Raw genomic sequence first — 17,495 nt, forward strand, 5'->3', positions numbered from 1 at the left:
TATTGAATGCAAATGTCAAGGAAGGAGAGTCTTTGTATCTACATATTTTGAAACCTGAAATTCTCCCTCCCCCGAACTGCAGAAACAAAAATAATTCTTTTAGGGCCCAGGGATATTGACTTTTCACAGGAGATTCATAGAAAGCTGTTTAGAACAGATGTTTGTGTAACTTTGATAAAGTGAGACAATTCATAAGGTTCAGCGGTCCTTCAACCATGGGGTGGAAAGATATTAATTGGCACAAGGCTGTAATACAAACTGTGCATGAGTACAGACTGTCTTAGAGCTTGCTAAATGTTTTGCTTCTTACACCATCTGTGTGTTACTATCTTTATCTAGCAGAGGTTTTTTGTTTGTGAATCTATATTTAGCATGCTGGAAAAGTTTTGGAAAAAAACACACACTTCTATAGTTTTATTTTAAGTCAATTTAAGGCCCTATCCCAACTCACTGAAGTCGATGGAAAATCTCTCATTGCACAAGCTCCCCGGTGCTGGACAAAGGTATGGAATTGACAGCTCTTGTTACTGATTCTCACAGAAAAGACAGAGTAAGAAGAGTGTCAGTGCAATATTCCCCCTTTTCTATTCTTATTATTGCATTATCTATCCCGTGGCAGCAGCCCCATTGTCAGGCACTGTACCAAACACATAACAAAAAGGCAGCATCGGAAGAGCTCACCGTCTAAGTGTTTAAAATGGGACCACAGATTGATAGAGCAAACAGATGGGAGAGCACAAGGTAACAAGATGGTAATGATCTGCATGGGAAAGAGCTGCCTAATGGTTGCTGAGTATTTGGTGAGTATCAAAGCAGAGGGGAGTTTTAAGGACCAATTTGAAATAGGACAGTCTGGTGGCTTTGTGAAATTTTAAGGAGGCCAGCATCAACCCTCTACCAGTGCCAGTTGTGACCTGGAGGAACAAGAACAACAAGGAAGAGGGTAAATCAGGTTCAGTGGCCCATTCAGTCTTCAACCTCTTTGATGCAACTGCTAAGAGATGTTTTTTTTTAATGTATTTTTGTTGATGTGAAGGCACCTTAGTCTGGTCCAAGACCATTGACCGAGTGGCTGAGGCCATAAAGAAGTGAACAGTCACTTTCTATGGGGTTGGATATTTTCATCACCTTTTTGTCTTTAAACCTGAATCGTTGTCTTTAGGGTCAGATTCCAATCCCTTTACTCATGTGAGTAGTGCCTTTCTCCACAAGTAGTCCCCTTACTCCGTGGAAGACGGCCCTGTTCAAAGTGAGGAGCATGTGGGAATCTGAAACCCTTGATTTTTTTTTTAAATGAGTGCTCTATTTGGGAGAATGATCTTAAACAGCTTCTGAGGCTATGGCTACACTAGAGAGTTTTAGCAGCACAGTTGCACTGATACAGCTGTGCAACTATAAGTGATCTAATATAGACACTCTAAGCCAATGGGACAGAGCTCTCCCGTTGGCTTAATTACTCCAGCTCCTGCGAGCAGCAGTAGCTATATCGACGGGAGAAGCTTTCCTGATGACATAACACTGTCCACACCAGCGCTTAAATCTGCATAAGTTATGTCGCTCAAGGGGGTGGCTAATTCACACCCCCGAGCGACACAATTTATATTGACTTAATCTGTAGCATAGCCATCATCTGGGACAGGCAGGATCGACAGCAGAGAAATGAATTCAGAAGTAGTTGAAATTATTCCTCACCCACTGCTGTAAGGGAAAGGGAAGAGAAAACAGTAAGAATCCTTATATTCCTCACTTCTCTTAATTATGTGACTGGATCCTGATATAAGTAAGGTTAGGTAACTATCATCCTGGAGGCATATTGTTATTCAAAGGATAAACTCCCAGATGGTAGCAAAATACAAGCGCTCTGCTTTTCTGACCCCCTCCTTTCCCCCCCCCCACCACACACACACACACAAATATTGTAAAGGGGGTTCTGTACTTGCACAGGCTTCTCAGAGGAAGGATGATCTTGTGATTAAGTTTAAGGGTTGTAGGATTCAGGAGATCTGGTTTCAGCTCTTCTGCAAGCCTTCCTTTTTTACCTGGGACAAGTCATCTAACCTCTCATGCCTCCTAGATATACCATCTGATTTTCAGTGAGGTCCCACGCACTTCCACACATGGATCAACTAAGAGACAAAAAGGTTAAATAGCCATTGCTTTAAGGTGAGTGGGGGGAATATTTTTTATTTTACTCAGGTTCTTGCTGATCTGTCGCCTATACTAACCAATTGATTATTTAAACTCTTGCATTGAGTGCTGGAAATACAAGAGCATAAAAATGTAAATCAACTGAAGTATATAGTCCTAGATAGTTGTAACCACACCAGTAGTAATCCCATCCATTGTACAGGATAAGGGAAGTCTCTGTTTCAAGAAGGCAGTGTAATTCTCCTGTGGGAATTTCAAGGGACTTGGAATACAGGACCATTCATGCTTTCAGGTTTAGGTTTATGAGATTTTTACAAGGGGATTTGTCATTTATTCATCTGTAACATCTGATGCACAGACCATGTAAGTATGCAGTGCTGTAGTATAAATAATTAATGCAATAAGGATGATAATAGCAATGGAAAATATATCAACTATGCACTTCTATTTTCTGTAATACACCTTTAGTGGTTTATGGTGTTGTTTGGTTGATTTGTGCAATCTACTTTTACCATCATACTTTAACAGGATTTTTCTTAAGAAGAAAAATAATGTCTCCTTACAATAGATTTATAATGTAACTATGGGAAACTAAGGGCAGTGGAATGACTTAAATAGATGAAGTGATTCAGTCATTAAGTGATTCAGTGAAGTGTCTCATCAAACTACTATTTACAGCATATGGAGCTATTTCTCCACTGCTGCCTTCCCCGGGATAAATTGCATATTAACCTAACAAGAAAACTCATCCTATTCTGCAGATCAGGGCTGGCAGCCAGTCTCAAGCCAACAGAAGTAAAAAGATGCTTGTACAAATGGTCAGTCCTGGAAACTTTCCTGTCAATCTGGGGGGAAAGCTCTCAAACTGCATTCACCATAGAGCAGTTTTCCAGCGCTCTTACCTTAAGGACGCAGAGCTCTCATGTAATCCTTTTCATAAAGCATAAACAGAAGCAGGAAGTCTGTAAGGGAAGCAGTGGGTCCACTGGATAATCAGGAAGAAAAGGAAGCAATTAAGGAGGACAAGGACACTCCAGAAAAACTCAATGACTTCTTTTCATGAGAGGATGCAATTCAGAGGTAATACAAGATTATATGTTTGGACTGAAGAATCAGAAGAGGAAGTACTGGAAGAAACTGCTAAAAACTTGCAATGAATGAACTGGACAATGAAGCTGGCAAAATAAGACATATTTATAGAACCCTTACTTCTCTCTGAACAGCTAGGTCTTGTGCAATAATCTAGCACCTAGCAAGCCAGGCTTTGGTAGACAACAAGAGGGAGCAAATTCTAGGGGTGTGGTCCATCCATTAAGAATACTCTGAGGTCTTTATTTCCTGGATAGTAAGAGAGAGTGGCCCATTAGATTGTGATGGATAGGAAAGAGGGATCTGGTGATGTCTGCATCTTAGATCATTAAGTAGTTCAGTCCCCACCTGATTTGAACCCAGAGCTAAACAAGCGGCTACTGCAGAGCAAAGAGCATTTGTGCTATGTGTTCATAATGGCTCTCTTCACTCAATGGGTGAGCTATTGCACATTCAGCACTAGTTGATGTTTCCAAGTAATTTTCAGGAATAGCCCCAGGAAGAATTCATTACAAGAACCCAGCCTTGAAGTTCTGAAGGTGGGAGATCACTGAGGCAAGTGTATCAGAGAGGAGTGGTTGCCCTAACTTATCCAACAGCAAGTGAAAACAAGTGTGATAAAATTATAACTGTCCACTTTGTAGTCACCAGCCAGATTAGTGATATCAGGCACTGTAGGACCCTTTGGCCAAAGGAGATTGAAAGATGGGGAAAGATTCAATATTTGGCCCATGTTGTTTTACTTTAGACTGCAATTTTAAGATCGGATATTTTATGTGCTCAGAAAGCTATAGACAAATCTATCATTGGAAAAGAGGAATCAACCGCTTTTCCAGTGGTCTGAATGTCCCATTTTGAGCAAATCTGGCCCTCTGGGTTGATCTCATTCCTGGTATCTTGTTCCTAGAAAACTTTTGATATCCGAGTGACCTGGATGGCAGCTGCATTTAAGAAGAGCAGAAATTTGGGGTTCAGAACCATCACACAGCTCAAGAAACTGATATGTTTAGTTTTGTCTGCACAGTCTGCCCTTTCATAACGGAGATAGCTGTCACTCTTATAAAATTACCAGTCTCTCCAATAGTGTTGGGGGTAGGGGGAAGGGGAGAGAGAGAAAGGATTAGGTGAGTGGGAAATCATTGAAATATAGGGGTGGAAGGGACCTCAAGAAGTCAAGTCCAGCCCCCTGCATTGAGGCAGGTCCAAGTACACCTAGACCATCCCTGAAAGGTGTTTGTCCAACCTGTTCTTTAAAACCTCCAATGACAGGCATTCCACAACCTCCTTTGGAAGCCTATTCCAGTGCTTAACTACCTTTATAGTTAGAAAGCTTTTCCTAATATCTAACGTAAATCTTCCTTGCTGAAGATTAAGTCCATAACTTCTTTGCCTATCTTCTGCGGACATAGAGAACAATTGATCACCGTCCTCTTAATAACAGCCCTTAACATCTTCGAAGACTCTTATCAAATCCCCACTCAGTCTTCTTTTCTCAAGACTAAACATACCAAGGCTTTTATAACTTTTCCTCATAGGTCAGGTTTTCTAAATCTTTTATTATTTTTGTTACTTTCCTCTGGAACTATTCCAAAAGCCTTACCAAAATCAAGCTATAGCAACTTGATTGCTTCCCCCATCCACTAGGCCAGTAACCCTGTCAAAGAAGGAAATTAGGTTGGTTTGTCATGATTTTGTTCTTGGCAAATCCATGCTGGCTATTCCTTATAACCTTATTATCCCCCGTGTGCTTACAAATTGTTTGTTTAATAATTTGTGCTGGTATCTCTCCAAGTATAGACGTTAGGCGGACTGGTCCAGGTCCTGTTTTGTTCCCCTTTTTAAAGATAAGTACAATGTTTGCCCTTCTCCAGGTCTCTGGGACCTTGCTCAAATGCAGTGTGTTATTTCAATGAGACAATATGCAGCCTTTAGCTGATAATTGTGGCCGGTAATATTTTTGCCTTAACAAATATTTTACACACGTTGAGGTGAGCTAACCTTTGCAGATGGAAAAAAGTACTTGGAAATTCTGATTATTTTTTTTAAGCCGCTCCTTCATAATGACAAATGAGCCAGGCTCCTGAAGTGGAATCAATGAAGTGACCTGTTCACTGTATTAGCCACATATGACAGAAAGATTTCAAAATGACTTCCTGATAAATCATTCATATCTTATAAATGCATTTGCGTCTCTTTGTATTGATACATAAATGCATGAACACTTAATTTAATCTGATGTCACTCCCCATCCCACGATACGGATCTCTCTAGTTCCATCAGCCACTATTAGGCAGGTCAAGTGCCATCAACAAGGGAGAAATGAGTGGCATTACATATTTATGGTGTAGGCATAATTACCATTGTATCCTCCAATTAATATTAAATTTAAAAAAACCCAACATTCTCCAAAGGAACCGATTTATTATTTAAAAGGCCCCCAAGGGCACTTTCTGACATGGATTGCTGCTGTAGCAGAGCAGAGGCAACTGAAAGCAGACAAACTGTTAAGCAGCATTTAATCCTTTATGCATGTTTTATACCTAAACAAATTGGAATGTGTAGATCGGTGTCCTCCAGCTGTTTTTCAAACCACACTCTGCTGCCATTAAAGATTTAGGAAGGAAATTTCAAACATAGCTAGAATGTCTAGGAAGGCAGGAGGCACTTTTTGGTAGGAGCTGCTTTTTAAGCCTATGCCAGCTGTAACTGGAGTTGTTTTAATCGTAAAGCGTTCCTTTGCCACTACAGCCAATGCTTTAAATCTTTCGCACAATCTTGTCTTTTAGCACAGTCCCCTTAATTAGCCAACGGATATAGCACGTGGATAGGGTCCTGAGAGAGTGCCATCAGGCACATGGGTGGGCCAATCGTAAAATACTGGGATCAAATCAATTCTGTCAAAGTAGGTCTCTTTCCAAGGATATAATACTTCATGGCTCCTTGAACCCTTATTCCAACAGCCCCTGTGAAATTCATTGATTTAATCAGGAGATGGAGATTTCACTTTTTTCCTCCTTTTAACTAAAGGTCTTTGCTAAAGGGGAAAAGTTTTCTGTCTAAACTGTGATGGGATTGTTGGTTCACAGAGGACTTTGGAGTCTGATTTACTCTCTAGGGGATCAAAATTATAGGAAGAAGGCACTCACGTCTGCAGATAGATTCTCAGTAGGCCTGAGGCTCTGAGTTACTACAGAGAATTCTTTCCCAGGGATCTGGCTGGTGGGTCTTGCCCACATGCTCAGGGTCTATCTGATCACCATATGTGAAGTTGGAAAGGAATTTCCCCCGGGTCAGATTGACAAAGACCCTGCTGATTTTTCACCTTCCTCTGCTGCGTGGGGCACAGGTCACTTGCAGGTTTAAACTAGAGTAAATGGTGAGTTCTCTGTAACTAAAGTCTTTACATCAATATTTAACTCCCATTCAGGGATCTGACTTTAGTAACTCAATGAGAGGTTGTGGGTATATATCAGAAGTGGGCAGAGGGGAGGTTCTGTGGCCTGCAATGTGCAGGAGTTTAGACTCGATCACAACGGTCCCTTCTGGCCTTAAAGTCTATGAGGTCTTTATTTCAATGGGGAATATCCTCCCTCTCTCTTAGCCTGGCAGTACACATTGAGCTTCAGCCTCAGAGCTACTGTTTCTGAGTCTCCCCATTAGAGGTACCTGCAGGTTCTAGGCATGGAAACTCTTATACTGCTGATATTACCAACAACTCAATGATTCTGACTCCCAATGGCTCACATCCCACCCACTGTCTTGTACAAACATAGAAAGTAAATGGTAATGACACTAGAGCCTGTATAGAGCAGGGGTGGCTGTGCAGAGAGACCAGAGTTCTATATTCTGGCCCCACCTTATTCCATTCCCATCCCCCTGAGTTTCCAGCTCCCATCCCACGGTTGGTTTGTGCCTAAAAACCACTGAGCAGGGAACATTGCCTCCAGCCAGTAATCTCAGAGTTGCATCAAAGGGTTACAAGCACAGTGTGATGTCCTCCCTGTCCTGAGAGTCCATCAAGAAGCCTGGCACCAATTTTAGAATCAAATTATTCATCTGGCCACAAACTCATCATCAACATCAAGGCAAATCCCAAAGGGAGGCAGCCTCCTTGCAGATCGAGCGACAGCCAGAGAGATCTCTAGCAAGGTCCTTAAAACTGCCTGGCTGGATATTTAATACAGTTAGTCAAATGGGGTCCCACCTAGTGAGGTAGTTTCCTTGTGCCTTGTGTACTGGGTGGAACAATTTGGCCCCTTCAGACATATTCTGCAGACAATTGTCTCTCAACAGCAAAAAAAAAAAAAGGTTTTGTTTCCATGTTGTGTGTCTTGAAAGCAGACACTTAGGACTTGATTTTTAGAGATGTTGAATGTCGTCGTCTGAAGTCTGTGGGAGTTGCAGGTGCTCAGGGTCTGACATAACCACGCCTCCTCTGCATACATACAAGTAACCATAGACCTGTTACCTAAACCATGTTTGCAGCTGCAGTTAGATGCAGTATGATTACCCTTCTACTAGTGCCAGACAGCAGTAATTACGTAGAGTTGTTTAAAACCTACTCTATTCCATGGGTCAGGTAGCCACATTTTTCTAGTGAGTGTGGCTCCTAGATAGAATGTATCAGGTACTATTACTTCTGATAGCACACAAGATGCTCCCTGGTGTATGAGAACCTAGCACGCCTATCCAAGAAGTCAAAATGTAGACACAAGATGCTATTTTGTGGAATTCACATCTGGTGTGGCTGCTGTTTCCCCGTGAATATTTTCAAAACAACCAGCTTGCTCAGAATAAAACTGCAAATTTCATAGCTGCTGTCTGAGGCCACTGAGAATCTTGAACCCACACAAAGACAAATGAGAGGGTATGGCAGCTGATACAATGTATCTTTAAATATGTATGTATATCTTTAAATATCTTGGGCATGTTTTATGTGCCCACTAGTAATGTATCTAGGTGCCAATAAACATATGCAAAGTGGTTATCTTCTAAATATATACACGTTCTTTAACTGTCATGTGTTTTTTTAAGTTCTCCTTTTGTCTAGTCTTCTCTGTAGTGCTAAGTACAACGATGATTTGGGAATTCCAGTTAAATATTCTACCCCACTGTGAATACTCCAACACTAACCAGTCTCCCGTGAATCTCTTTCCAAACTCCACTGGCCAAACTTAGCTTCTTTAAGGAGGCATCTTTCCTGAGGAATGAACATCTTGTCTGAAATGCTGGGATTTAAAAAGTTGGTGTTCCTTGAAATGACCTCCGTTAAACACACAACCTGACAACAGAACCAAGCCTCTCAGAGCTGGAGTGTGGGAATGTTTATAGCCCTACTGACTCTCAAAACAACCCAAAGCCCTCTCTCCTACAGAATCTGATCAAGATTTTCAAAAATGCCTCTTGGGTGTGTAGGCCTGGTTTGATATAAGTAATTGGACATGGTGAGAATTCATTTCTTGGGAGAAATGTAATCTAGACCACACTAGCGGAAAAGGGAAGTTATAACATTGAGGAAAAAAAATTGTAGTTTGCAAGGCTGGAAACTCCTGGACCTTGGGCACTGCATGAAATTAATAATTTGACTGTGCCAATTATGATTGCTATTCCTAGATGGACCAGGAATCCTGAAAGGATGTATATATTAATAGTATGAGTACAATAGAGAATTGGACCTATAAACAGCATTATCCCAATCTGAAGAGGAAATAAACACAGCCTCCTGTAAATAAATCAAGCACAGATGGCTCTGTGAGTGCTTGGCAGAAATGGACCCAACCACATGACGGAGAGATTTGGCCCAACTAGTAATCAAAGAGAGAGTGAAAAGCAGTGGTATGGCTTGGAGACTGTATGTGCTCTGTTGGGACAACACCATATCAGAGGAGCCTGGACGGATTTTCTCTGAACATCATCTCTTTGGTTCAGATTGGGACCCTTGCCCTAGGGCCAAATGTGTGGATTCAGGAGAACACAACTGAGGACGCAACAGAGATCACTGAATGGAAGTCACTGGTGACCAATTTCTTTGCACCCATACCTCCCTTGTCCATTAACACCACTAATTTAATATAATGAGAAATAGACCAATTAGTGATCATTGCCCAACTAATAGCCAGGACATGGGAAATTGGGGACAGTATTGAACAGGCAGTGAAATACACTATTGGGGTACACTAGAGGAGGTGAGCGTGCAAACCTTGGCTTATACGTAAAGCCTAATATTAATGGTAGTTTAAATAATTAGAACTATTGTAGTCTTGGGAATTTGTCTCTGAGAATAAATCCTAACAGGGTGCCCAACTTGATTTACTTTAAAGAGGCCTGAATTTCAGAAGTTGGGTGCTCAGTTAAGGGGTCTCAAGCTGGATACCCCAAAAATGAGGCACTCTAAGGCACTAGTCACTTTTGGAAATCTTGACCTCTGTGATTTGGGCACAACACAGGTACCACCTAGCATCTTCTTACTCGTAGAAACTTAGGCGTTGCCAGACTGAATTAAGTCTTTAGTAGTGGATGCTTCACAGAGAAAACAAAACAAAAATCCAGCCCAAAATGCATGTAGCTAATTTTACATTGGGAAATAATTCCTTCCTGACCAAGCAGATTATAATTTTATTCTCTAAAGTATGAGATTCATCTATTCTAAGGCCAGAAGAGACCACTGTGATCATCTAGTCTGACCTCTTGTATAACCAGGGGTGAAAGTAACTTAAAGGACTTACCGGTACGCCGGAGTCCTGAGCAGGGGCATGGCCTCAACTGGAGGAGGTGTGGCTTCAACCACAAGAGGTGGGGTCTTTCAAGATTTAAAGGCCCTGGGGCTACGGCTGTGGCTGGAAGCCCCAGGACCTTTAAATAACTCCAGAGCTACCAGCTGCAGGGGTGGCTGGGAGCCCTGGGGCTCAGGGATGAATTAAAGGGTCTAGGGCTTGGCTGCCACGGAGTTCCGGGCCCTTTAAATCCCTCCCCAAGCCCGGCTGCTGGAGCTCCAATGGAGATTTTAACTCAAGCCACAGAACTTGTCCCAAATATTCCCTAGAATATATCTTTCAGAAAAAATATCCAATATCAATTTAAATATTGCCAGCGATGGACAATCCACCACAACCCTTGGTAAATTGTTCCAATTGTCAAATATGCTCACTATTCAAAAATGTATGTCATATTTCCAGCCTGAATGGTCTAGCTTCAATTTACAGTCATTGGGTCATGTCAGACCTTTCTCTGCTAGGTTGAAGAGCCCATTATCAAATATTTGATCTCCATGTAGGGTACATATAGAATGTGATCAGGTCACCCTTTAAACTTCTCTTTGTTAAACTAAATAGATTGAGATCCTTGAGTTTAACGACCATTATCATACTATGCATATCTGCAAATATAATCATTTGTCCTTTAAAACATAAGTTTTGTTATAGATGTCAATTTAAAATTATACAAAAGCTTGTTCCTTGAATTTTTAATTTTATTTTAAACATTACTCTGAGTAGTAGAAGAGTATGTATCTATCTACCTGGACCTAAATTGTGCAATATGAGGCCCATCTTAATTCAAAGATCTCCACTGGGTTTTAATGGTTTACCAGAGAAGAATCTATTTGAGGAGATGATAATTTGTCACCCTTTTATCTTGAAATTAATACCCACTGACTCTAAATCATCTGATAGTAACCAGGAAGTTGGCCTGTCTTCTGAATCATCGACAAGTTTAGAATTCCTTCCTTCTTTGGTTTTATCTTTTAATTAAACCTCTTTCTGCTTCCAGCCTGAAAACAGAGCCTTCTAAAGCTGAGTAAGTTTTAGACACCTTAGCAATCAGTCTACTCCTGCCACAGGCCTGCTCATAATAATCTTAACGTCTAAAAGTGAACTTTCCCCATCTCTCAGATCTTCTAGAAGATGTTTAACAATAGCTGCCTATAACTCACCCCCTCCATGAGTGAAAATGTTACCCTCATTAACTAGTGATTGTGACAGATATGGCAATTTCCTGCAATATACTTCAAAGACTTTATGATATTAAGGTTATGTATTGTTGTGGGTCAGGATTGTATGTAACCACTCTTGGGGGCAAGATGTGACAGATATTCAGATGCCAGGCGTATCTTTGGGGACCATTGTTTTAAATTAATGGTTTATGTATGATTATGTTCTACTCCATGGTGGAGGGCGACTATAGCTTGTCCAGAGACTAAAAAGAGTGGGTAGTGATTAAGGCAAATCAGTCACACTGTAACCCCTGAGAGGGACCACCTACTGGAGCTGCTCACATACACTAGCTCAGACAGGATTCTCTAGACACCAACAAAGTAAGAAAGGATTTTTGTGGTAAATAGCCTGAATTTAAATTGACACAGAGCCTTCTTTCTGATCCAGCAAATGGACAAGACTTTCTGTCTGAGGGGGGAAACCATTGCAGAAGTATTAGAAGGTCGTGACTTACTAGGGCCCTGTAAGACTTATGAGTGACTTTTGATGAGCCTTTAGCATGCATACAGGAACTTTTTTCTTTGTATATGTTTTCTCTGTAATGCTTTTACCGTAAGAATAAATGTGCTTGCTCAGCAACAGCTGTATTAATCTACAACTGCTGGCAATACACTGGTCATAGCCTTTGCAGACAGGCCCTGGTCCATTTAGGCAATCTGGCTTGCTGGAGATATTGTGGTTAATCCTGGGGTAGCTGGGAGCCTAAAATGGGAGTAGATTACAGAGGAGGAATTCAGTTGCCATGAAACTCTGACAGTGATATATTTAGACAATGATGCTTCTTATGAGAGCTAATAGTAGCTGGATTTAACTGAACGTAAGCAGCAGAAATGACAATAGGAAGAATCTGGGGTTCACATATTGCCGTTTGCTTGTGCAATTATACCTTTCAGGCTACTGTTGTGCTTTCCCAATCCTGGGTTGTCTGTGTGCTGATACAGCCCCTCATCATAAATTAGAGAATCTTGAAATTTATGCTAAATCAAGGCAGATGCAAATGGCCTCAATGGACCAATGTGACAACCAGAATCCCTCGGTCAATGAGAATCCCTAGTCATGCCTCTGATTCCCAGCCAGCTCTTGCCTCTAACACCCATTGGCTCTGTGCCCTCAGAGAATCCCCATACACTGAGGTGATCCTGAAGTTTCCTTTTCTGGGTTTAGGGTCACTATGTGCCAGTGGCACTGAGCTAAGCAATCTGAATGCTTAGAAGAGTCAGGGCCTCAGGGAATCAGAATTTCAGCTGGAGCAGATCTAAGTCCATCCCTTGAGGATTGCGCCTAATTGGATTTCTAGTAGAAATCACCTAGAAGAAATATATATAATATAAGAGAGCAGAGAAAAGAAGAAGACCAGGTTTGAGATGCTCTTTCTCGCAGCATTAGCCAATCTCCTTTCTTCAGTCCAAGCTCTGGGATCTCCTCTGGCAGTGGGTTCTGCATCATACAGTAGGTGACAAATTATATCAATTTTTTGTTCTCAATTTACTGGACATCACTTTGATCATAATTCCATTGTTTTCATGGTATAGGATGCTGGAGAAAGTAAGGTGGGTCATTTAGTATACCAGCTAAAAGTTACAGGTAAGGGTCACATCTACTGTATGTTCCAGGCAATTCCAGTCCCAGAGGTATTGATGGCAGAGGCTGTAAATCAGCTGAGAATTTAAGTGGGCACTAGAGAGCATAGAAATGAGTGCAAAATTTGACTCAACATGGTTGGTACCTAAGTCAAATATATAGAAAATGGAAAATGTTAGTTTTCCATACCTCATACATCAAACACCATCAGTCTTCAAAGTGTTCATCCAGAGTCTTTAAAAACAAACAACCAAAAAAACCCCAGAAGGAAATAAAAAGAAACAAAAAGTGATAGTCTCCCTGGCATCACTGTCTTAGCCCCCTTCTCTGCCCCCTTTCTCTTGCTGTTTAAGAAAATATATTTTTCCAGTTATATTAGACTGTTTCTTATGGCCATTTTAGGTAATTATTCAATAATGCCAGTGAACTTCGAGAATGGACAGAGAAATCACCAACAAGTTTCATAAGCTGAAAGCAAATACCTGTAACGTTATTGTAAGGGGAAAGTCGTTTGTATACATTTCTGTCTTCCTCTGGGCCTAGGTTCAAAGAACAATGCAATTGCCAAGGATACTCTCAAGCAAATACAAATAGGCCTAATCCTTCCTCTCAGACCTTCACATGAGGGGGCACTGTGTATGAATCAGGATAGGGTGACCAGACAGCAAATGTGAAAAATTGGGACAGGGGTTGGGGGTAATAGGAGCCTATATAAAAAAAGACCCAAAAATTGGGACTGTCCCTATAAAATCGGGACATCTGGTCACCTTAAATCAGGAGGTGGTTGGATGTCTCTCCTGTGCCTTCCCTAGCTTGGTGGAGGGCTCTCTGTGGGAAACCAGGGGGAAAAGGAGGGGAAAGGTCAGAAAGCATGATGGCTGGGCTAGTGGGGAACATGTACCTTCATTCACACTTCCCTTTGCTCTGTGCAACCCCCCTGATTAATGGCCATTCCACAGGCAGCAGTGGGTTAGGGAAGCCGAGTGAGCAGAGTTCCATTGGAACAGTGGTGACATAGGGCAGAAGGGAAAGATGAAGGATCAGGAAATAACTCCAAGGGGAATCTCTCTCTCTCTCTCTGCCTAAGCAGGGCTGGGCTAAATCATCTCCTGGATGAGAGACATTAGTCACCCAGGTGCTGCTGGGACTGGCATTGGAGGTTCAGTTGATGGTACGCTTCTCTTTTAGGCCCAGAAAAACCACTTACCCACGTTTTTCACTTTAAGCATATGAGTAATCCTTCCATCTTGAGTGACTGAAGTGCTTAAAGCTAAGCGCATGCATAAGAGCTGAAAGCATCAAGACCTTAACCAATACAAAGCGAATGCCCCAGTAGGGTGTTAAGGGTTGCGGTGCTGCCGGAGGCCTGTCTGACTCATTAAAGATTCTACTTTCAGAATATTAAGCATGTCGGTGGCTATATCTTGGGCAAATTCCATCTCAGATAACACATTCTGCTTCTCTCAATTTTTCTTCTCCATCCCTTTAGAAATTCTAGTCATTGCTAACATGGCTAATGTTATTATGAACAATTAAATGCGAGACAAGAAAGCAATGAAAAGCAAAGACAGTATTGAAAAGCAATGAAAAGCAAAGACAGTATTTGGTCCTGCCATGAGGGCAGGGGACTGGACTTAATGACCTCTCAAGGTCCCTTCCAGTCCTAGAGTCTATGAAAAAAAAAGTTGTAAGAATTTTAGAAAAGTCAAAACGCTTTGTATTGCCACATTGTTTCTGTGTTTTGTCTGTCTGGTTATGGGTCTCCTAAGTGCCCAGGACTGTGAGCCACTTTGTTACCCCTCTGCCTCCAGTAAGACTTCTTTGTGCTTACCTGGATGTCAGCCCCTGATACCTCAAGTTTGTTGCTTACTCAAATACTCTTCTCAGGGCTAGGCCAGCCTTTGTTTTGCCTTGCAGGTTCACAAAAAGTGAACCCCAGTCCCAGAGCCCATTTGAAAATTTTCCCTGTGGTTTCCAGCCCTTTATCCATCGAACACTCATCGTAATACCAGACCTGCTCTTCCCAAGGGCATAAACCCCAGCTTGTTTCATTCAACTTTGAATCAGTTCCTTATATAATACCACAACACTGAGATATGTTTATAGGGAAAAAATCCTAAATTTATTATCAAAGACAAAGATTTAAGAGATAGTGAGTAAGGATAATGGAAACAGTAGGATTACCTGTAAAACAAATCATAGCATGCTTCCTAGAGCCTAAACTTAACTTTAACAGGTTAACCAGCTGTCTAAAGATGTTTCTCTCTCCCCAAATGTCCTTTGCAGTGTTTCAACCAAACCTTGGTTGAGATCTCATTTTCGTGAATGTAATCACACTGCCTGATTACTTTCTAGGTGCAGCAAAAAGGGGTGTCTTTTTGCCTTCCTCCTATATTTCTCAAAGTTCATTGTCTGCCGCTGGAGGCAGGACACCCCCTGTGATTCAGCCTCTGGTGTATTGTCTCCTTGCTGACTTCCCATGTAAATAGGATTTCCACTGTGTTAGCAATGCTTAATTTACATGTGAGCCAAGACAGGTTTATGCAAGAAAAAGGATGTATAGTCACTTGTCTGTGTGTCAACCCTGCCTGGATCATACATTAGGAACATATTTTCATTATTCATACATAACTTTTTACATGGTATCTGTACATACATTTCACAAAGATATTAATGATCAGCATGAACAAGGCTTTTATTTAAGATCTTACATGACTCTTTTTGGTGAACCAGACTGTACGTACCAAGGTCAGGGTATTCTTGTAATCTCCTTGCCACCTGGCATTGAGGAGCTCTTGGGTCACATGTCTTAATAGCAGATTTAAGCATGAGCTTTTTTTTTAAAGTATATTATCTCGCCAAACAATTCCCAGAATGCTCTATTTACTGATCTGTTGTGAAGCCACTATAATTCTGCAAGTACGGTATGTTTTAAATGTAAAAACAGGCTTTAAGTGTCAGCTATTGTCACTGATATATATAAATATTTATTCAGTAAACTCAAAACAAAGATAATCTGCCTTTTGAATTAGTATTTTCAGACAGGGAAATGAAGTAATTTAAATGTAGCAGAATGATCCTCAGCTGTTGAAACAGAATAGACAAAAGCAGGTAGTAGGGATAAGCCCAGGTAATAAATTATCTGCTCTCTAGTTCCAACAATGGGTACAGAATACATCTTTTTCAAGGCTCCACACGTTAAGGTTTGATATTTATGGTACACAGTATTCATAGTTGCTAGCATTTTTATGTTCAAAGAATATGCAGACACTAATTCTCACAACTCCCCTAGGAGGTAAGTAGGGAGGTAAGTATGATTGTCCCCATTTTATGGAGACAAAATGCTGCATTAGCTGGAACTTGGGTCCAAGTCAGTCTGGCAGTTCCTAAGGTCCTTTGCTCCTAATAAATCTGAAGACCCTTCCATGGAGCATGCAGGGTGAGAGTCATTTGGAAGATCATAATGGTGGGAATTAGAAGGTCCTGACGTCCTGCCACTGACTAATTCCGGGCCTTGGGCATGTCACTTCACCTTTCTCTTAGACTGACTTGAACCCAAGTTCCAGCTAATGCAGCATTTTGTCTCTGAGAGTAGCCAATGGCAGATGGTTCAGAGGAAGGTTTAAAAATCCCACAATAGGCAGATGTGGGATAATCTGCTCACACATTAAGTCTCCCATCTAGTAGTTAGATATTGTCTCAAGCTCTGGCCCATCAGGTTTAATATCCCTTTGCAAATTTTCGTTAGTATCACCTATTCTTAATCTGGATTCTGAGTGAATGTCCAATGTTACATTACAAATGGGAAATGACTTCTTAGGAAGGAGTAATCTGGAAACTCATCTGGAGGTCATAGTTAATCACAAGCTAAATATGAGTCAACATTGTAACACTGTTGCAAAAAAAGAAATCATCAGTCTGGGATGTATTAGCAGGAGTGTTGTAAGCAAGAAGTAATTCTTCCATTCTACTCTGCACTGATATTGCTTCAGCTGAAGTATTGTGTCCAGTTCTGGACACCACATTTCAGGAAAGATGTGGACAAATTGGAGAAAACCCAGAGGAGAGCAACAAAAATGATTAAAGGTCTAGAAAACATGACCAATGAGGAAAGATTGAAAAAGTTGTTTGTGTGCAGGCCACCTCACAGAAAGGACGTATGATGCAGTGTTTGAAGGTAAGGGGTAATCTTGGAAGGTTCTCCACAAAGGAGGTAAAGCAAGCTCTGTCTTTCACTGAAAACCTCTATTTTAGGCAGCGTATGACTGTGATAGAATCTATCAAGCTTTCTCTGCCCCTCTGGCTGGAGGGTTGGGCATCCTAACCCTCCTCCCCACTTCTTAATAAAAACCCACTCAGGATGGAGTACCAACAAAACTTCCTCCAGCGGCCTAGAAGGGTCAGGAAGAGACACTGATGTGTCAGAAGCCAGTAGGCCAATAAAGAAGGCTTGCCTGCTTCCTCTCAAAAGAAGAGCTAGGTGAGGCTGGGACAGGACAAGAGCGTCTCTGTACTAGCCCAGAGCCCTAAGGCCAAGCCAGCCCTTTGGCTTAAAGAACTTCAGCCAAGTAGTTACCTGGCACGTTTGTTAGTTTAAAGGTGCAGACAGCCGAATGCTGAGTTTATGGGTTAACTGTTTAAATATTGATGTCGAGCTCCGAACCAGCTGCCCCACCTTGTACACTG

This window comes from Gopherus evgoodei, chromosome 11 (genome assembly GCF_007399415.2).
Source record: "Gopherus evgoodei ecotype Sinaloan lineage chromosome 11, rGopEvg1_v1.p, whole genome shotgun sequence".
NCBI classification, from domain to species: domain Eukaryota; kingdom Metazoa; phylum Chordata; order Testudines; family Testudinidae; genus Gopherus; species Gopherus evgoodei.